Consider the following 23,779-nt stretch of genomic DNA (forward strand, 5'->3'; position numbering starts at 1 on the left):
TCAGAGATAGTAATGAAATCCAGAAAAGCTGGTGTGTGGTGCACATCTGTAATCCCAGCACTCAGGAGTCTGAGGCAGGCGATCACTGCAAGTTTGCAGCCAGCTTGAGCTACATAGTGAGTACAAGCCCAGCCTGGAATACACAGCAAGACCTTGTCTCAAATCAATAAATCAATAAATCAATACATACATACATGCATATGTAAGTCAAATCAAATCAAAGCCAGGAGAATAGTATGGAATGTAGTTGCCTGTGATGACATTCTAAGCCCTATGCAATTAAAGAGAGTCCCACTGACAGAGACACATTCATTGTGAAATGGACAGCAGACACGTAGGGCATTGTGGCATGGGATCCTTTAAATTCATGAATCTAGGAGTCAGAATATAACTGCTGGGGCCAGAACATTATGAAAATATGAAGCCCATGTTCAAATATCGTTAAGAATTTATGATGGTAGCAATGGAGGATTAATCCAAACATAGTACCCTCACGAGCCCAGAAAACCCATGAACTGGCATAAAGCATCTGGCCGTGGGGCTGACCCAGCACAATGGTGACTCTGTTCATACTGTTTGCATAGTCCCCAATCTCTACTTGGGATTTGAACTCCCATGTCTTTTGCTGCACAGGGAGAAGATGTGCTGGCTGGTGGGTATAAACTACCTAGTCCTAATGGCAGGTCTTGTATATCTCCTCATAGTTCCAATGGACTTAATTGATTCAGGCTGGCATCCTTGAGTGAAATAAATCCAAAGCAATGAGAAGTTTATGACACCACAGTGCTTGGACCTGGATTGTGGTGTTTTAAAAAACTTCCGTATATAACACCTGGTGAGATTTCTCTTCTGGAAGGTCCTTAATCTTTGAGCATTCTCCCACTTGGACTCGTATGTCATTATTTTTCACTGAAAATACAGTACTAGCTTAGAAGATATAGTAGTTTAAATCAAGACATGCAGTGGTGTTTTGTTTCATTTAAATGCAAGATAACAGCAGAATAGGTAATTTTTTTTATTGATTCCATGTTGCCTCCAGTGTCACATCTTAGTTTCTTTCCAAGGCCTCACAAGGCCCCCACACTAGCCTGAATTAAATTGTGCACCATGCCCCTGTACGCATTCATCTATCCTGCTACCCTATAACCTAAACCCTGGAGCCTATCTGGATCCTTCCTTAGGATCAAATGGTTGAGACTCTATCCTGGAGCCAGACACTCTCAGTTCAAATCCTGCCTCAAAACACTTTTTAATTGTGGGAAAGTTAGTTAATTTTTCAGAGCTTCAATTTCTTCATCCATACAATCAAAAGAAGAGTGGAAGCTAACATTGACTGTTTTCTGTATTCCAAGTACATTGTATCGACTGTACAGTATGACCTCACTTCCTTTCCCTGTCATCAGTATCTCTAAGATGGGGAGCATTGAGAATTAGTTCATACAGTAAGCAGTGATATCATCATTAGAACCTAATGAACATTTTTGTGAGATAAGATATGATTTAAGGTGTCTGGGCAAAACAGAAATACTTTTAATGCTGGCTATCATAATAGCCATCATCATTACTGATCAAAAGTCCTACTTGTCCATTCAGACCCAATTTTATTTGTATCCTGAGCAATATCTGGCATATAGAGAGACATAATAAGTCTTAACTAGTGTGCACTTAATGAATACATTTATCTTAACTATGACCTAACTAAAAATATACAAAATCAACTTTAATAACTTTAAAATTAATAATTCTTATGAATCCAGAGGACAAATAGAAAATAGGTGCAGTAAACTTCAAATCAAAGACAGAATATTTGGCTAATAAGATAGACTTGTTTTATAAAACTCCAACATACTAATGCTGAAAAATGTAGACATTTCCTACAACAGGATATACTTATTAAATACGAAGAGATATAATGTTATTAACAGGTATGTCATCAGGTCAGATAATCATCATCAGGTCAGATAATAAGCATACCTGTTAATGTTATTAACAGGTATGTCAGGTCAGATAATAAGCATAACATGAAAAATTAAAAGAAAAACACAGATGCTGATTTAACTGTAAAAGAAGGGAGAAAAAGACACTAATTACAGCATACTACCATCTTACATTTTGTACCTAGATCTTCTGCCCATGGGATATTGATATTGGGATTAGAAAAAATAATTCCCATTTCCACAGAAACACAGCATAGTCTGTTAATGAATCACAGCTCCAAATATAACCTGTTATCAACAATTTGATTTTATAACATCTTTGAAGTTAGTGGGAGTGAAGATGCCTGGCATTCTGTAGTACCCTTTCATATGTTTCCTGACGGGAAAGCTGTGTAGCATTTTCTCAGAAGGTGTACTAGAAAGCTCGTACAGCTCATCAACATTAGAAAATCTCCATCATAAAATTTAATTTGTTTTTATTTTTTAAACAAGACTAGGAAACTTGGAAAAGCTCCTATGAGACATGGAAAAATACCAAAATCTGCTAAGGATAAACATGTTTTCTTCCCAAATCCTTTAAGTCAATAAGAATGGCTTCCGATAATGAATCACCGAGAGAAAAAGTTCTATTTATATTGGACTAAAATTAATAACTCTTATGAATCCAGAGGACAAATAGGAAGTAGACACAGAAAACCAGTGATGAATCCCTGATGCTGTACTTTGAAAACCTTAGGGTATAAACACTGAAGTCCCAGAGAAAAATCTGAGATGGTGAGTAGTTCATTTTTATCTTGTGTTGCTGTTCAGTTTCTATGTGCTGGGAAAATTATCTTAAATGTCTTCATAACTGGGAACTTTTAGGCAAAGGTGAACCCATTTATCTAGTCAAATATGAAAAGACTCTGAAGTAAGTGCAGAATGAAACATGTAAATTATTCTCAACTAATGCAGCTAACCCTGACAAATACAAGTCAACATCACACATCTCTAACAGTCTGGTCTCTAACTTAAGGGAGAAACATCATTTATTTGTAGCTGCCAAATACTATATTCTCACTAATTTAATAAGCAGGCACCATTTTCTCTGCCTCTGAAGATTTATGTAGGTCTTTGGACAGGTTTGGCTGCCTTTTTAAATCTACTGGTCTGTGACCATCCAGGGCTTTAGCCAAAGGGAAAATGACTCCATAAATCCTCAGTGGCTGTCTCGCTTTAAATTATAGTTTGAAGGCTTCAGCACTATATGAAAAGCCTTTGAATAAGAAAAATCAACACACGCCAACACATATGAATTGGAAGTTATCCTACTTACAACAGGAAGCATTCGTCAGTCTTTAGAAAGTAGACACACATAGAGTCGGATATAGACTTGGCAATACCTGTAGATCCCTGTTACTTATTATGAAGAGATTTGGTCACATTACATCATGAGCTACATCAATATGCAAAGATTTTGACACAAAATATGATTATGATATTTCTGCTCTTGATATTTCACAAACAATAGACCTATTCATTATGTCATCACTGGAAAGCAGATTATGTTGTTATAAGAGAAGACATGCTACTTTCCTTAAGAGACTATGTTAGATTCCTTTAAATCAGGAAAGGTGTTATTTCAAAGTCTCTTATACTTAAATGACAGGCAAAATGCATGGAAAGAATTTTGAGATAATAGGTTATCCATGTAAAAAAAATAATTTTGGCAAATTAATTCCCAAAGCCATATTGCTAGTTAAAAACTAAAAAAAAGATGAAGATCATACCAAAAGGCTTAGGATCACATCTTTAAAAAAATAACGATTTACATACCTATAAGACAAGACTTGAATCTCCCTAGATACCACAATTTCCACTATTCTCACTTGGCACATACACATGTATTTCTCCTGTTTATCTAGCTCTTGAAATCATTTGAGACCCCTGTCTTATGTCTAAATAAAATATATGAGGTCTTTTTTCACTCTATACTTCTTTCATGATTAAAATGCAGTCACTAAAGTGAAACTAAACTCCAAAATTTTTAAAAGATTTCAATGTCATTATTTTGACAAGGTGAAATAAATTATGTTCTCACAGACAAAGTATTTCCTTAAATCAGTGCTTGGCATCACTGGTAAATTACACATGCACAGCCCGGCCTCTGTAACGGTTAATCTATGTGGCAACTTGACCAGGCCACAGGGTACCCATATGTTTGGTTAAGCCTCATTGTGGAACGTGTTTGTGAGTTGTTTCTGGATGAGTGATATCAGAATGGGTGGACTGAATAAAGCAGGTAGTCCTGCCCAGTGTAAGGGGGCCTCCTGCAAGCTTCCATAAGATAAAAAGTCAGATTCAGAAAGAAAGCTGTCATTCTTGTTTTGATTGCACAAGCTGGAACATTGGTCCTTTCCAGAGTTTAAATTCAGATGGAACATGAGCTTTTTTTGGCCCCAAACCTGCTGGAATCTTCACCATCACCTGTGCTGGTTCTCAGGCCCAAAGACATGGGATGGAACTACATTAGCTCTCTTGGGTCACTAGTTTCCTGGCTACAGGTTTTGATATTTCCTTCCATACTCATGCAAACTAATCCTCATAATCATTGATCTTAATAATCTATCTACCCACCTCCCAACTACAACTTCTGGTTCTATTTCTCTAAAGATCCTTAACACAGCTTCCTCATGCAGAAGTCAGTTAACTGGTGAAATCAGGTACATTTTTAAAGTCTCAATTCCAGAAAAAAAATTCTTATTATTATTCCTTAAAATTATGTATATAGTTTATAAGAAGGTTATCTCCACAACTGAGTTTGTTGATATAAAAATGGAAAAAATAAGTGGATTATGTGCTGAATTTTTAAAAATGGCTGAGCTAACAAGAAATACAGCAAAACTCCAAAGCAAACATAGAATCACAGTGTATATTCTAGCCTTGACTGTACCTCAATGAGTGAGAAAGTGAAATTGCCTTTAATAGCCTTGAATAAGTACCTAAGAGAAGGGCTTCAATTACTACAGCCAAGAAACACTTCTGTAGTGCATTATAACAAGCCAGGTTCAGTGTTAAGAACCTCAGAGTTAGCGCCCCATCTCAAGAACTATCAATTTAGGACAAGGAAAGGCAGATAAATATGCAAGTCAATATAAACAATATGACATGTGATAAAATAGCTGAGTGAGTAAAATCTTAACACAGGAAAGAGAGGGGAAAAATCCATTCTGTTTGCAGTGACTCTGTGGAGCAAGGTAGAGAGGGGAAGATGAAATTTAAGGTGAGTTATAATTAGCATGATTTCATATGACAGCGGAACTGGGAAACCCTTTAAGACAGACAAAAAAACCATACACACAAAGACAGGGGAGTAAGAAATTGCAAATTCACTATTTGGGAAATGCCAGCCAACTAGCTGGGTATATTTGAAATACAAGTCCCTGAAGTCTGAGACAAAATAAAATAGAAGAATTCAGCTTGGACTGAAAGGTTAGAGAAAGTGTAGGACTATGATAATCTTGCCCATAGATATGTTTCCTAACCTGCATACCAGTTTTTTTTGATATACAATACATGCTTGTGATTATTTGATCTCCGGTTCTAATAACAACCTATTTTTGAGACTAAGATATATAAAGATACACCCTGACAATGGCCTACTGTGTGCAGATCTCCTGCATCACTCCATCCCATTGTATTCTTCTCTAAGATTCAAACACCACATTTAGGCACTCAAAATGTGAGTTACCTGATAAATGGACTTTGTAATTATTTTCTCTCACTCCCAAAATTATTGGGCAATTGAAATATTATTTCACATACATGTGTGTGTATATGTGTGTGTGTATGTGCATGTATGTGTGTGCATTGGACAGAAAGCAGAGAGAGAGGGGAAGTCAGGGAAAGAGAGGTAGACAGTTTCAACTCGGGAAATTCAGGTTCAGTGACAACAAAATCAGACTATCAGTCACTGAAAGTTTTTAAAGGGAAGCTTTAGAAAGCTCATAATGTTTTTTAAGCTAAAAGAAACTGAGTGTAAAAATATAAATATTGGATTAAACTGTTGGTTTTAAATTATGAGAATATTAAAGAGTTGACTCTATGGTGAAGCCTTGGCCAGCTGCTTTGCCTGGCCTGCTCCATGAAGAGCTCCAGGCTGAGGACAGCATTTCCCTCTAATGGGCCCTGCAAACACACGAAGACAGAGACGATGTGGCAGCCCTCAGGACTGTGCGAAGCCAGCAGGGGCAGGGTTGATGGATGACTGTTTATTGAAGGGCGCATCTCTCTGCCCTCTCAGGTGTCCTAGGGAACTGAGGGACAGAAGCCACTGACAGGAGGCCCCTGGTGTCCTGTCTCACCCTCCACAGCTCAGCTCCCTCTGCCTTTGAGGTCCCCAGAGCCCCCACTTTGGTGCCGCCTCATTTCAGAGGACCATTTCAAACTGCTTCCTGCTCTCCCATGTACATTTTCTTACAAGGCTACCTTTAAAAGGTCAGGCGACTTCCTTGCTATTGCTCAAATGAACTTCATTTTGAATTTGTGTCAGTAGCTCTTTTAATTCTTTCTGTTGTATTCAGATTATCTTCTCTTTTCTCATCCTTTATTTTTCTCCTTTCAAAAGACAAGTTTGTGCAACATTTCACTAATTCTTAGCATGGTTTACTTTAGAAGACATAAATGTAAATCTTTAACCACTTTTCCCTCTTTTTAATTAATTAAATTTAATTAATAAAATTTATTGCTAGTATTCTTTTTTAAATTTCCCTTTAATAATTTAATATTAAAGCTTTAATTTTTTATGCTCTCTTTCTGAGGTCTTAATTTTTTGTTGTTACATATGTCACCTCAGTGTTCTTCAGTGATCACTGGCAGATAGGACAAGCAATCCAGGCTGGGTAACAGAGAGGAGAGACATCTCTCAAATGGGGAAGCATAGGTTTTCCAAAAATAATCTTTTTCTACTTCTAACTGGTCTCTCAAGCACATTATGTGGAACTTCCCAAAACAAAATAAATTCCAAAGAGCATAACTTAAGAAACCTTCCCTAGGTAGAGGGATCACAGCTTGCTTCCTTGTGACACAAACCACATGCTTTCACATTGAGAGCAGGTTGCGGGATCGGAAAACTCGGCCCGCGTCTTCACTGGACAAGGGGCAGTCAGAGCACAGACTTTTTATTTATCCTGCTCTGGAGGACACTCAGTCAGCCCCCACCACACTCAGGGTCCACGGCAGGCAGCAGGCAGGGCTTCTGGTGGACAATGAGTTCCCTTTCACAGTGCTGTGTGCTGTGGAACCTCTGAGTTTCTCTTCACACGTCACAGGCACAGTCTCTGAACTGCTGGACCCTTCTAGTCACCTTCCTTTGAGGAGAAATGCTATCTGGGCTTGAGAAGAGCAGAGGGGAGTCATTGGGTTCTGTAAAATTTGCCAAATGCTTTTTTTTTAAAGCCACAGGTAATGCCCAAAAGAGGAAGATTTGCACTAAGTATTTCTTAAAAAGAAAAAGATATGAGCTTTGACTGCAAGGACATCAAAATCACTGCATAAAAAGGAGTTTGAAGCTTTTCTCTGGTTTTCAAATACTTGTGCCAGTCATTACCATGGGTCACAGGAATCGGCCATGCAGAAGACTGCTGCTGTTGCCTGTTGCTGGAGACGGGCTCAGCACCTACATTGCTATTTGTCTGGTTTTTTATTTTATTTTCCTTAACTACTGACCTTTAACAAAAGAAAGTTAACGCTTTACTAAGATGCCTCAGTCTGTGGAGAGAGGAGAAGGTTTTCTTCCCACTCTGCTTCTCTCTTGGGAAACAAGTCAATAAAATTCAGAATTCAGAAATGTTTCAAATGTTCTCAAAAAGGGCTTGTGATCCCTAAGAGTCCTATCAATAAATCAGTTCACAGAATCTGGTAAGGTTTATTTATCTGACTGGAACTAAGGAATTTGTACTAAATCACTACATTTTTGAAATATTGGTTCTCAGATGAAATATCAAAACAGAGAGAGAAAGAAAAAAATATTTTGACCTGACATCTTAATGCAGCGTTACTACAAAAACAGGGAAAGTAAAAGCTATATTTCCAGAGATAGTCAGCTCTAAGTTTTAAAAAGAAAGCCTTTTAGTGTTATTCACTTTAGCAACTGTGTTATGTAATAGGTATCTTAAAATTGTTTTTGCTGATTATATTCAATAAATAGGACACATTCGGATGTTGAAAAATCCAGCAGAGTTCAATTATACAAAGCATTACTCATTACACTGAGAATTTTTCCATCTACTTAGACTTTATCTGAAATAAACATGAAATTTAAACAACTGAGCATTCCTTGAATCAAAATTAAAACTGTCTTAAAGATTCCTTAAAGCATTTAGGAATCACTACATTCAAGTTGTGTACTCCCTTTTAGAACAGACATTCTACTAGTTATATTTGACATTTAGAATATGTGGAAGGATATAATTTTTAAAAACACATATACTCAGAATGTGGCCAAAATGAGAACTCTAAAAACACCAATGAAATTCAGTTTTCAAGGAACTCAAATTATTTTTTCAACATTCTGCACTGTCTCTGTCTCTACACATCATGTACAGCATCTAAAAATGCCACTTATGGGAAAATAAATCTTTTTGGAAATTTTCCTTTAAATGGAATCAAAGGTTAAAAGACACACTGGACGCTCCAGTGGTGCAATTGGTTAGTGCGCGGTACTTATAAAAGACACACATTAGAAGCCTGACAGCAAAAACGACTCCAATATTACCTTGAGCAATTTACAATGAGCTTTAATTCACTCATTTAGAAAACCTGATTTCCATAGGAAAGGTGAAGCCATAATAAATCTTGTTCTGCTAGAAAGTCTAAGAGGGAAAAACAAAACACAATCTCATCAAGTATATGTACATTAACTCTTTCATGCCACTGATAGCTATTTCGTTAATTACTTTTTTGCCATCCTAATAAATTATTACAACATTTATTCTATGGTGACCAATGAGAGCAAAGTTTTATAAATACTTTATGTTCCTTGAAATATATATCAAATACTTAGGTTTTCATTTGCAAGTCTGAATGAATTTTAATGTTATTTCCTATAAAATAGGTATGGCATATATCTGTTTATGACTAATGTTCAATGTATGGAAATAAAAATATATATATTAAAAACCCCAAGGTTTATCAGTGACAAAGACATGAAATTTTAACTCTCTTATTAATTGAATTCATGATACTAAACATCTGTGACTCAGTTAACTATCTTTGCAATGATTAATTTGTTGTATATTTTATATTTCTGCTTTTCCTTGCAATATAATTACTGTTTCTCAGGACTCCTAATACATTATAAAATTCTTGAAGCCAAGAGCATTCTCTTACAGATGCTGGTACATTGGGTACCATGTTTTGAATGTAGCAGAAATATTTCTAGAATACGTGGTGGTAGTAATGGAATATCAATAAGCAGTTTTTAGCAATTCAGACCTAATGACTAATTTCTGAGTTGTGCTCAAAAGCACTGTGACAAAAATCCAGACTTGATTTAGTCCCACCTCTTCTGTCTAGTCAGTGAACTATCCCCAAATGCCCAAGTAGTACCCCAATATTGCTAGTTAATTTTCTAAGTATCTTAGAAGTGCTTTGCAATAATTTCATGTGTAAGGATATTCAGGTTTGAATGATGGAATCAATTTTAGACATGAAACATTTAGATGAAATAATTGAGTATAAAAAAGGAACTCTCAAGTTACTTCATTAACATTGTGGAACAACCTGCATTTCCACAGTCATTTAACTGTCTAACTGTCAACACTGCAGGCTGCAGACCCCATTGTGCCCTTAGAGAATTGTCACTATTTTCGATTTACCCCTTTAACTCTCAGATCACAACCTACCACTAAGATATTATCACATTTCTTAGAAAGGAAACAAGGGAGTGTATTTTAGATGAACATGAAATAACACGTCTGAGAGAAGAGCCAGAGTTCTTTGTCCTATAACTGGCCTGGTGATTAACCTGAAAAAGGCACCAAACACTTTGAACTCTTCTCCAAAGGCACTAATCTTCCTATATTACCTTCTGAGAACACTGTGATATGAATTCAAAGTACCTACAGAGCCCGTGAGAACTCCGGAGCCTGGAAAGCTCTTTTCTGAGTATTTTTTTCTAAAAGGATCTGTGGAAAAACAATGTTTGTCTTTCCTATCTAAAAAAAGTTTAATACTTCAGTTTCACACTTTGTTTATAAGGTAAAAGAGTAAGTACATTATTATCAGGAAATACCAAGAAACCACAGATAAAATAGTAACTTATGGACACTCGAGGCTAGTCAACAGCCTAGGAAAAGTATGTCAGTTGAGAAATAATGGTGTGATGATAATCAGGAAGTTGTTTTGGAGTATTATAAATTTCCAATAGGTAGTGGGCTTCCTCTGATACACAAATACTTTATCTATTATTTGCAATAAGCTTCTGTTATAAAGCTCACTCACTCACATTATAGATATGGAATATACTGCAGTTATAATACCTCTCTTTGTTTCTCAAGGATATTTTAAGCACTGCATTATGCACTACAGCACATACAAGTGCCTTTAGGTGATAAAGTACTCTAGGAATCCAACATACTTCACCTGAAATTTTGCCAGCTTTTCCAGTTACAAAATGAAAATGAAGAAACTATGTTAAAATAGGTCATTTTATTTTCTGAACTGAGGTACACACCACAAAATGTTTTAGTAGTTCTTCTCTGTACTACATGGTGTTCACATTCCTTGTGGGAAATAGCACGTCTTCATTCCTTTTCTTCTCCTCGTCTCCCCTTTCCTCCTCCCCCTCCATCCATCACTCAATGATGTTCCTTTTTTTGTATATGTTTACAATACGTAATATTTACATTTCTTAATTTTGAACATTAGAATATAATATGGCATTATTTTTACAGCATAAACTTCTTAATGATTTTGGGGGAGGGGTTTATTAAACCACACATGTGAATAAAGAGCTTTCTGTAACACTTTGCCCTAAATTTCACCACCAGTCTTCTAGTAATCTACTCATGGTTTATTGTTTTTTGGGTTTTTTTGTTTTTTTTTTTTGTACTGGGAATCAAGCTCAGGACCTTATACTTGCCAGGCAGACCCTTCTGCCACTGAGCTACATCCCCGGCCCTAGTAATCTACTCTTATAGCTCAGTAATTCCTCTGAAGTACAATGCTACCTCCTTTTGGAAAAAATCAATTAACCATTTTTAGTGGCATGTAATACCACTTTTGTGAATTACTTTTTTTTTTTTTGTGAATTACTTTTTAATAAAGGTAATCTTTAAAGAATTCTTTGTTGAGGGGTTGTAACTAATTTTTATGGGACCTTATTAATGTTATGGATCTTGCATATTTTAGTTTCTATTAGAATGAGGTTAATACATTACCACAAAAGTTAGTTTGAGAAAAAAGTAAGAACTAGAAGGAAAAGTACAGGTCTGATTTCAGAAATAAGTGAAACACTTTCAGGAGCATCAAGTTAAATAACAACAGATTTTCTGGAGTACCCCAAGATACCCTAACTAATGATATATTTTTTTTTGTCTAAAATTAATATTCAGAGAAAGGGAGAACATGATGATTATTTCCCCATTTATTTCATGTTTTCCTTTAAAATGTTTTTTGAAAGTCTAGACAGACAGACAAGCAGACAGGTAGGCAGGCAGGGTATCAAGACTGGCTTTCCTCCTTCTCTGGCAGATGGCACTCATAACAACAGGCAGAACCTGTGAGGACTCAGGACTCGGCCTCACAGCTCTTTCCCAGGGACTTCTCCACACGTTACAGTTTTCACCATGACCACCACGCTGAATTTTCTAACCATGCTGACTTTCATGAAAGTAGAATCCTCAAAGAAAAACTTCTTAAAACTGCAACTCTGCATTTTTTGTAATTATGAAGAAGAACCAGGATTTATTAAATATTTATTTAGGGACCCAGAATTGAAAATGTCTAAAATTTCCTACAGACATATGTCATGGAAACAAAGAAAAAGCATAAAGTAAGGACAATAAGTGGACACATGCCACAATGACCACTCAGCTTTTAGCTTCTACGGAGACCTGTGCATGACTTACTACAAAGACATAAAGGCCTGGAAGCTCAGCATTTCTCAGTCACACTGACACAGAATAGTCAGTAACACATACTTGAGAGGAGGATAATGCTATATTTTCAGAATAACAGTTCAAAAATATATACACATAGTTTTTGGAACTAATAGCTCCGATAATGCCACTGAAAAGATGATACAACATACAAAGCTAGGAAACTGCAGGGTAACACAGTACAACACGACACAATAAAACACAATATAATGCCGCACACCAACAACCATGACCAAGGGCTAAATGAGAATGTTAATAAAGAAGATAATCTAAATGCACATATATAGATTTTTGGTGATAATACTCAAGAGATTCAGTAAGGTACCAATCAACAACAAGTGGGTATAGGAGGGCAAAGGTGGTGGAATTACACATTTATAAAAGAATAGGGAAGACTTATTTTGGGTAAAGCTAATACTAAGGGAAGAAAGAACTATACTAAATGAAAGGTAATACATTCAGTGAGGACTTACACATGCAAGTCATCACTTTTCTTTCTCCCCAGGCCTGGAACCATCCTAAACCAGTGTCCCCTTGACTTACTTAACTATTGGGCATACAGAAGGGCTCTCATTCATGCGACCTTATGTACATCACTCAAGCTTATGTGTCTTCATTTCCTTATCCATAAAATGGAGGAATGTTACTTATTCCTTTTGATTACTTTCACAATTGAGTACTATGTTATTATAGTAGGTATCACTTTAAAAGTGTATGACCTGCATTTGCTATTAGAGTTACTGGTACAAAGCCCATCTTTGATGATAAATCGCAAGGTGTGGTTTTACACCAGTTCCTACATCAGTCTTCTACCCATATTGACAATTTTAAAGATTCACACCATTGTTACCTGAGTGGCTCTGAATAAGGTCTCCTGTTTGTATGTCTCCTGAATGTTTGTAAAATTAAATAACAAGGAGTGTTTCCAATCTTTGAGTTCTCAGTGATATTTTCAAAATCAAGAGAAAAGTGCTGTGAAGACAGTTCAAAGTATACAAGAAAGAAGATGATATTCTAGTATTTTAACAGATGATCTACACTGCTTTACCTTTGTAAATGTTTATGTAAGTTGTGCCTTGCTTTAAAACTATGAATGGAGAGAATGCTGAAGAATCCATCTTACTACTGTTGTTATTACTGTAGTAAACAGAAAAGTCATGAGCCATTTCTACTGATGACTCCTGGACCACACAGCACCTGGCCAAGAAGTGGTGTCAGGTGAGAAAGCACAGGGAAGTAGCAGGAAACACAAGGCTACTTCATCAGTTCAGGCTCAATAGCACAAAAGGGTATAGCCCTTTTCTCCTAAGGCACCATACGAAACATGCCAGTGAAAGAGAATATCTACAATCACCTTCAAAGAATTTTCTGAACAAAATTCTACTTTCTGTACATGCTTATTAATACTCAGAGCCTTCCCACTAACTAGTATCAATGTATACTCAACTAATAATAAACAATCTGAAATGTGCTTTAATTGTAACTTCTATGAGACAAAATGCAAAGGTCTCATAATCATCCTACCATCAGCTACAGTTTTATATCCATAACCTCAGAATTTCCCAAATACCAATGCTATTACATAAAAGTGATTTTTTTTTTAAGAAAAAGAAGCTGAAAACTCCATTCCAATGAAGTCTTCATACTATTATGGACACTATCCATCGAATAATATCCCAATGACTGATGAGGTAGTTGATTTTTACAGATAGTTATACATAATATATTTGACAAAACCACTAAAAAATTAAGGAGAATAGCCTGCCTAGCTATCACATTTTCAGAAAAGTCTAATACAGCTACAAGTAAATAATCTTATGTGACTAAGACAAAGAAATATGGGGGAAACAAGAATAAAAAATACTGTAGACTGACAAGAAAAAAAGGGAAACTGTGAGATGAAAGTGACTAATCCAAGTGTAAGTACCAGGTTATAATCAAGCATCATATAACAAAGGAGGCTTTCTAAATGAGGGCAAGAGGGCAAAACTAATAAGATATGCTGGTCACCGAACTATACTTCATTGTCAATAAACCTGTGGTTTGAACAATTAAGTCAGCTCATTCTACTATGAAATCAATGAGTTATATATATTAAACACAAACATCATGGGAAAATGTTAATGAATATAACCTTCAAGTCTTTTACCCTTCTCCTATGTACACCTATGCAAACAAATAAATACCAACCACAGTTGCCACTGTTCTTCTAAATCTTGTCTTAGAATAAGGGGATATGTAAAGTTGACACCAGAAATCCGATTTCACACCTTGATGTAAAAAGAGAACTAGAATTTTTTTTAAAAGGTGCAGAGAATAGGTTATAATTTTATCTACATTTTAACATTTAGGTTTTTGATCTATATTAACTGGACCCTCAAAACTCTTACTACATACTCACATAATTCAGCTAAAAGAGATACATGTGCTAATATAGTGGGCACTTTATTGAGTGTAATTCAGTAATCAACAAATTGATCACATTCTGCTTCATTTAATGCACATTCAAAACTAGACCAGTTAACACCCTGGAATGTGCCTCATGCAAAATGCACTATGTAGGTAAATCATGAGCCCATCAGAGCTGCTCTTAACTAGCAATGCTTATCAAGTAGCCACAATCTGATACTCTCTATACCTCCCCTATAACAAGTCACTGTTTCTTTCATGCTGCATTAAAAATAGTTTTACATAGTCGGAGTTTATGGTAGATTACAACTTGTGAGCAACTTGTAACACCCAGTTGAACTGAATCAGCATGGTGCTGTGTGTGGAGGGCCCACCTGAGGACTATTGCTAACAACATAAAACGGAGAACTGGGGAGGAAGAAGGGGTGATGATGGGCTGTTGGTTCTTCTGAAGAAGCTTGTCATGATGGCTTTCCTGATATGAACTCAGCTGTTGTCATCATCAGAAGAGCTCTGGACCTCACTGTCACTAAGGATGGCTGTGGTACTTTTCCAGGTTGCTCTGGTCCTTACTTTGAGTGTCACTTCCTGGCTCCAATGCCGATCCCTCAGTCTGCTGGCACAGATCCTTCATCCCACCGGCACAGACTTTCTAGCTTCCATCACTGATATTTGGGCCTCCCCGGTGCAGGTCAGTGAAACACATTTTATGAGCCATTGTTGTGGGCTCTAGGTTTCCAGTTGGACTTGTCAGGGGCATTGTCATGGGACCCAGGTCCTCAGCTGGATTCGCTGAGTCTTTAATGTGTAGACAGATTTATTCCATTCTTTTGTATTTGACTTTTTGGGTGACTATTATAAAATAATTCTATAAATTATGTGTCCTGTATAATAATATAATTATATTCTATTATATTTATTATATTCTATAATTATGTGTCCAATTCTACAAAAATTGTTCTATTGCAAACCCTAACTACCACAGATACCTGTTCTTTTTACCCAATCTTCCAGTAAAATGACACTAAGTAATTAACAGCATGGTAATGAGGGCAACAGTAAAATATTTGTAGGTAAAGTGATGCAGAAGATAGAAAATTGATCCTGAACAGGAGACCTGGCTTCCTTCTCACAGATGTCACTCATGGCTCTACCCAAGGAAAGTCATTCAGTCTGGTCACACTCAGCCTTCCCTTTCTTCAATCATCCGTTTTGCTTGTAGGAATGCTGTGACAGTTAACAAGAGCACCTAGAAAGGTGCTCTGAGGTCACAGGAAAAAGACTGCAAAAATACAAGATATCATTACTCTGACTACAAAGAAGTTCAAGCAGATTTTCCTGCAAGCTGTAATTATAAGACAGCAATCCACAATGGCAAAGGTAATACTACAAATTACAATATATGTCACTTTTGACATTTATTTTAGGCAAGAATTTTAGAAGCACAACATAAGAAAGAAGTAACTATAAGTGAGGTGCTGTGCAGAGGCAAGAGATTAGTTATACATATAATGCAGAGCCATTTATCAGTGTAGGTTTGAACCCAAAGTCACTAAGAGATGAACTCTGATAGCTTATAATAAAGCATAGTGGTTTAGTAGTCCATGTACAATGTTAAAAGCAAAGGAACTTTACACTATGAACTCATTTCTATCACATTGCATATTTCTAAAGATTCTAAATCCTCCAAATATCAGTTTCATTTTAAATGAAAGATAACTTTTAATAAGTTCTACAGAGCATTTTCTATAAAACGAACAAAACATTTAATAAAGCCACACTTCATTAGTCAAACCTCCTCTATTTCCAATTACCAATATTCTAATCTGCCTACGTTTTTATTTCTTAATTAAAGTTTCTCTGATCTACCAGAGTGTCATCAATTAAAACCAAATGTAAATTAATTGAAGCCCTGGATCCCTGCACCATGCACAATCTTCATCAGCCAATACTGTATTCTGCTTTAAGAGTTTCTGTCTACACTTATCTAAAGCTTGGAAAGGAATTTTGCTCTAGACAGAGATGTAGGATGTGCCCAGAACCCTGCAAATTCTATTAATGCTAACGATGAAAACATTTATTTAAACCATTTCAAGTACTGTTCCTACAGATACCTTAGAGTAGTGATGGCAGACCTTTTACAGATGAGTGCCCAAACTGCAACTCAAAACCCACTTACTTATCACAAGGTGCTAACACTACAATGAAACCTGAGTACTGAAATTTTAATTTATGAAAAAAAAAACCTCATTCATAACATCTTTTGTCTTAAAAGAAAAATAAATAGCACACATGCTATAGGTTCACCACCACTGCAGAGTGATCACTTCTTCTAAACAAAATTTTCTCTATGGGCTGGAGATTCAGGTCACTGAATGACTCACATCCTGGGAAGGCTTGAAGCTGAATATGTAAGATTTAAGATTTTGGTTAATCTGATAATACATAACCTCCTACAATTAATTTTCACAAACCAAACAAACCAGGGCCAGCGATAGTGACATTACCCTGGAGTAGCAATACCAATAGTTAGACAAGAAGTATAAGTCCTTGAACAATCTGTTATTGACTAGTGTCAAAAACACTACAAGTCTTTTGGAGATAAGACTAAATGGTTTCTATGGGGTTTACTAAATCTCTTTTCTTAATAAACATGTTTCCTTATTTCTTTTCATAAGATATTGCACATTACTACTATCCAGCCCTATATAAATTTGCCTCCAAACAGTATTCAAGTTAAGTTAGCAAGAAATGCACTTTCTTAACAAAATTATTTCATATTTATTCATTTTTTCCTTTTCAGTTAAGAAATATACTTCAAAAAGCAGTGAATAGGTGTCATATGCAGGAATGATACAATACTTCCAAGAAATAATTCACACATTTAGAAAGGAATGGCAGTTGCTTCAAAATAACATTTTAGAATTAAATTTTAACAGGTACCATTAAAGGCAGAATTTGAGATGAATTTTAAAGGAAATATTTCACTAAAAGGAACAAAAAGAAAAATAAGAACATTAAGTTTATTTTACAAAAAAAAAATCAAGTGTAGGGAATTATAGAGCATGGAATAAAAGTCTAGACCAGTGATGGTGAACATTTTAGTGCTTTCAATGATACAAATAGCCTGCTGTGGCACACGTACCACAGGTTCGCCACCACTAACCTGGACTATGGCAAAAAGCTCCCAGTCCCAGCCCAAACTTCAAAAATACTTGGAATTATCATTTTTAAGATGGAAAAAAAAAGCTGTTTTAATGAACAACTAACTGAGATGATCCTCCATACCGAAATACTGAACAATATTAGGTTATAGCCCATTGAAAGCCAGAAGGATGGGTAATTCTGTATGATAATACCATACCTGTAGCATACCTTCTGGCATAAAAAGGTGCAAGACTAGAATTCAGCAAATTCAGATAAAGGGATGGTCTTTTAGATTGTCTCTCTCCAACACCAAATGTTATTATCTAACATTTTTATAAAACAGAGGGCTCATTATGAATATTTGAGATACATGTGCTCAAATATGTCAAGTCTGAGATACAAATTCATTTTTCTACAACCATACTGGGATTACCCCCCACCCCATTAATTTCTTGTTATCTGATAGTAACTTGTAAAACAGGATTTAAGTGATATAATCAAATTTGCCAGGCGAGTGTTGAATCTGGAAGCTAAATCAGAACTTTAGTATCCTAAAAGCCTTTGAAAGTTAGAAAGTTAAATATTAATTTTCCCATAGGAGAGAAGAGAATAATTTTTAATTTCTCTAAGCACTTAAATCAGAATATAATAAAATTATATCCCAAATTACAATAAAGATAATAGCAACTTTATAGCCTCAAGTTTTCTAAACTCAATTTATCAAAAAAACAATTTATGATGATATATTCTTTTAAAACATACTACAAGTAAATGAATCTTCTCCAGATCCTGAAATGAAAACACAAATTTATTTTAAAAAAATGATCGGTTAACATTTATTGAGTACTTTCCATATCCCACACATGTGCTAAAAGGATTGAGAGACAATTTCTAGTAAGTATTTCCCCCAAACAGAAAGTGAATTCTAAAATGGGGAAATGGGACTTATCTCCTTATGTGTTTAAGAACTGTGAAAGTTGGAATTTGACAGAAGGCAATCTGATTTGAGCATGCTAATCTTTATACACAAAATACATAATTTCATGCCATAAATGCCCTCGAAGATCTACCAAGATCAATGCATTTTTGCTTTGGTTCTTAATCAGAACTAAGCTATATTTTCTATCACTGCAATAAATGCAACTGCACCCAGTCAAAGAGCATGACATCAACCTACAGAACCTTGTTTGCTTTCCTGCTTAATAAAACAAGAAGTCAAAATATGTGTGATCTGTGCTTTTAAAGGTCTTATAATTTAGTTCAGAAGATAACCTATATACTCACTGCTAAACAAAGTTTTCAGATAAGTACTATAATAATAAAGAAACTAGAAAAAATAAGACAACATATTGGTGTAGAAGAGGAATACATGGAATGAATTTCAGGCATCAGATGAAGAAAGAACTGAACAAGCAAGGGAAATCATTAATACTTCTCCAACTCAGAAGCAAGGGGAGAACAGAGTTTCTGAAAGAAAAGAGGATAGTAAATGTTGGGGGTTATAACAATCTAAAACTACACCACAGGATTTCATTGTGCTATACTGACCTGAAGAATGAAGTTTTTATTAGGCAGTGAACAAGTGAGGAGGAAGTCAGAGAACTTGGAAGTATGGGTGACCACACTAAGCAAAGTCTGGCAGGAATGAAAGAGAATTGAAGAATACAAAATTCTCCAGAATTTCAAACAGGGAATGAAAAGGGAAAAAAGAAACAAGACATGCAAATGAATATAAGATTTTCTTTTGGAGAATAAAGAATATTGAGCATGCTTGTAGGTACACAGAAAACAGACTACATAAAGGGAAAAATTAGATCTGTAAAAGAACAGAAATCCCAGAGAATCAATAAAATTGATGATTATGATTAAAAGCATAAACAAAAGGGTTGGGATTAGCAAAGAGCGGAGCATTTCTTCTTTAGACACAATAAACAGATGTAAGTTTAAAGCTAACAGCATGTTGATTTTGAAAAAAAGAGGACTTGGGTAGTCTCAACATTCTCAGTAAATTGAAAGTTAATGTCATTCTCCTAACTATTACGAATAAAGTTGGATATAAGAAGAGTTAAATTGCCTGAAGTTATCAAAATGGTGAATCAAAAATTGTGTTTTTAAATAAAGTGCGAAAACAAGCTTTGTTTTCATTTTCTGCTTTACCAGGACTCCAGGGAAGAAGACTTTCTCCCACATGCCCATGTCTTGGTGAAGAGCCAACACACTTATATAAACAGCTCCTGTTGCTGATCTTCAGGTAATGCATAAAATCAAAAGAGAATAACTTTTATTCAATTTATATGCATTGAATCTTCAAAGATTACTACCCAGTCTCACTGTTGATAGAAATGAAAATTCCTAATGAAAGTTTAAGCATGGAAGATGTTATATTTTCATAATTAAAAATTTTCCTGTCCTTTCTAAGTTACTGTCCTCCATATATAAATTAATTTAGCCAAATAAAATACTAAGTATTAATAATACTTTTCTTTACTGTGAAATAACAGCAAATGCGATGTCCTGATCCATTACTTGAGCCATGAATATTGGCAAGTTTGAAGTTTAGATTCCTGGGAATCTTTAGCTTTCACTGTCAATCAGTTGTTACTGTATCCATGTGCAGATTTATTTGACTAGTCCAACAAAATGAATTTATGTTGCTAAATTTCAGAAACATTAGTGTAGGTACACTCACAAACAGTGCATCTATCTATGACATACAGTGTGATATTTTATTCACGGCAATGTCTTTTCAGAAGCATATTAGGAATATGTTTAAGTAACCATCTGGATCAATACGTCCAAAATTCGCCCACAATGATCTTAGGCAAAGCTCACTTCTCTTTTTTCTTTTTGCATTGAGAACTTCACTCAACTATGGCACTTTAATGATACTGGCCAAAGATATCTTTAATGAATCCCCTATGCAAAAGCAATGTTTGCTGCCCCAAAAATGTTTTGGTCTGGTTTGTTGTTGTTGTTGTTTGTTGTTGTTGTTGTTGTTGTTGTTTTGAGATATTATCTCTCTATATTTCCCAGGCTGGACTTGAACTCCTGGCTGGGCTAAAGCCATTCTGCCACCTGAGCTTCTCAACCAGCTGGGACTACAAGTTCATGCCTAAGAAACTTCAGAATGTTAGGAAGACCTAGTTTCTTTTTGCAGAGAGAAATGAGAAAATGCTTTCATATAGAGCTGGCATGTTGTTAGGAGATTCTGTAGGAGCTCAGCATGGGATAATACGATGCTGAGACTTCTGGCTGTGCAGTCCCTTAGCCGTTTTATTAGCATGATTGGAACTAGTATATAATTAGTAATACTTGGGTTCTATTCTTAGTGCAGAAGGCTGTGCTTTTTTCTTTGAAGAACTATTTCATCTAGGAACTATTTTAGGAGAAAAGTTAGTTAATGAACATAAGAGTTTGAATAAACTGGTAATTGTTTTGATATCAAGGATTCTAACATAAACTGCTCCTATCCACCATGCAAGGACCAAAGATAATGGAACGAATATTTTTCAACATTTGCCCAAACAATATCCCTTTCCCAATCCTCAGTGATTTTCTTGGTGTGTTTGTGCTGGAATGACAAATCCAGGTGCCTCCTACTCATGAGCAAAGCCAAGGTGCTACATAGATACTGCCTTTTTCTCTGCTCCCATACCATGCAAGGGCAGAAATGAGAACTAAACTCAGCCAAAACTACTACCTCTTGCAATCGAAAACATGACTGAAGGGACACAAAGATGAGAAAAAGTTGGTTTCACTTCTTGAAAGAAAAAAAAACAACACAGAAATAACACTTTTGTAAATGGGTAAGAGAAGAATAGTTGGTGGGAGAGGAGGGGAATGGGGCAAAGAGAATCAAAATATATCACGAACAGGTACAAATTTCCCATGATGAATGTGATGATTATGTATATCAAAAATGTACCAATAAAATTAATTGAGCAACAGAATTTCATCTTCACCAGATTTGACTACTGCTCCTCACCTCACCTCACCTCAATTCCCTGTCCATTCTTAAATGCTCTATTCTGAGCCTCTTCTTGATTTCAGAAGCCCTTATGTTTTCCAACAAATTTCTTCTTGTTTGAGGCAGGCAGGGTTAGTTTTTGTTGCTTCAAATCAAGGAGACCTAACTGCTATAATTGCCAGGTCAACACCTGGGACTGCTACACATCAAAGGGGATGGGATCAGGGCTATAGATTTGTCTGCATCCCACCTACAAAGTAAAGCAACGCATTCACTACAACGATCAACATTAGCTTCTTCATATTCACCCTTGACATAGAAAGATGTAAAATTCCTGTTTCTGTCTTAAGATTTCTGGTTGCCAAGGCTTATATAAAGTAACTATACTTTGTCACTCTTTTCATCCCATGACTGTCCGTCGAACTCCTCAGGGAAAGCTGATTACTATTTTTACACACATGCACATGTATCACACATAGCAGAATTTCTTCCATTTCAATTTACATCATTTTCTTCATTGAAATTCTGCCCAAGATTTAGTTTCTGGAAAGCTGTCTTTCTTAACCTCACTGATCTCTCCATTACTGTGAACCCAATTCAGCACTTACAAATATCATTTGCATTGCATTTTCACTTATTTTAGTTTGTGAAGAGTCTGAGATGTGTACATATCTTTTTCATTAAATTTAAAGCTCCTTGAAAGCTATGACAAAGTGTCTTTCTTTTTAACCCCAATGTTTCTATCACAGAACTCTACACACAGTGGGGACTGATACTACTGAATAACTGTTTTCACAGAGATTGTGAGAAGACATTTAAGAGGGAGCCAAGTCTTTTAAGAGACTACTCATAGATAACTTTTAATAACTTTAATATTAACTAACTAAGATCTCTGTCTCTTTTTTTTAAGTACTGGGGATTGAACCGACTGGGACCGTCATACTGTGCTACATCCCCAGGTATTTTATTTCATTTTATTTTATTTTATTTTATTTTATTTGAGAAAGGATCTGGTTAAATTGCTAAATTGTGCAGGCTGCACTCTAACTTGTGATCCCCTGCCTCAGCCTCTCAGAGTTCTGGAGTTATGGGTGTGTACAATCATGCCCAGCTTCTCAGATGATTTCTAATATATGGAATTCATATATATATATATATATATATATATATATAGAGAGAGAGAGAGAGAGAGAGAGAGAGAGAGAGAGGTGCCTTTAACTTTTTAATCTTAACATTATAAAAGAAACTAATCAGTAAAATCAATACTCATTTGAAAATACTACTTTAAAATCTTGCTAAAATGCAGTCAAAAGCAAGCTACAAGAAACAATCAGCATCATTAGAATGGATTGTTACCAAGACTGTACAAATATTCATTCCTTTAACAGTGTGGCAGCTCAAAGCAAAAAGCGTCTTCCCCCAGTGAAAGCCAAGATGGTTTTCCTCCTCTGTCCCCGGGTAATCTTTCTCTTCTTTAAGAATTCACTGAGGATTAACATTATTGCTGTTGTGTTGCATACTCAGTTCACACATTTTTCATCCTTTTACTCTTTCAAGACAAAACTCATAACATCAGTTTGTTCAAAAGTCCACTTCACTATACCTTAGTGGCTTTAGTGAACCCTATTACAGCTTTCTGTGTAACATGCTGGGCTTAAATCTTTCTTTTCAGAGTCCCTCTATGAGCTCAGTTTTGCAACACCATTTATCAATTACTACGTCCTAAGGCAAGAAACACATTTATAACATGTCCTCAGTCCCCTAAAAATTCTAGATCAGGTCAAAATGCAATTCTGATCATTAACATTTGACTTAACATTTTATATATTTCAATCTCAAAACTGTGACCATTATTTTTTGTGAATCAAAATTATCTCTGAAAAGATTCTCTGGGTATAAAAATTATCAGTAATTATATATCCTCTATAGGTATTTGTGTCTCAAATATAGGCTTCATTCTATTTTTAAATACAATTGCTATCAATAATGTCACAGGAAATCTTACTGATAGACTTATAGAAACAAAAGTAAGAAAATGTTAATATTCTTCTATCTCTGTATTTATCACCTTTTTTCCAGTAGTTTTCCTCCAGTAAGCCTTTTTAGACATTGCTTTTTTAATTGTCACCTCTACTGAATTTTTAAAATACTCTATATCTGTTTATGTACTATATGTATAC

General features: G+C 35.6%; 1 protein-coding gene and 1 long non-coding RNA gene across 3 annotated transcripts in view; one reads left to right on the top strand and one right to left on the bottom strand.

Moving 5' to 3' along the window:
* Pard3b (par-3 family cell polarity regulator beta) overlaps positions 1–23,779 on the bottom strand; it is an 864,914-nt gene that overhangs the window by 634,627 nt on the left and 206,508 nt on the right. The gene's annotated exons all lie outside the window — the stretch shown is intronic.
* On the top strand, positions 2,627–22,549 carry LOC106149923. 2 transcript variants are annotated; one of them, XR_001236402.1, is made up of 3 exons: positions 2,627–2,711; positions 19,793–19,883; positions 22,510–22,549. It is a non-coding gene; the product is annotated as an uncharacterized LOC106149923 (long non-coding RNA). The 2 variants fall into 2 exon arrangements; XR_001236403.1 differs by lacking the exon at positions 2,627–2,711 and adding an exon at positions 15,079–15,176.

The sequence above is a fragment of the Chinchilla lanigera genome, unplaced genomic scaffold, assembly GCF_000276665.1.
Source record: "Chinchilla lanigera isolate Chin_1 unplaced genomic scaffold, ChiLan1.0 scaffold00056, whole genome shotgun sequence".
Lineage (NCBI taxonomy): Eukaryota > Metazoa > Chordata > Mammalia > Rodentia > Chinchillidae > Chinchilla > Chinchilla lanigera.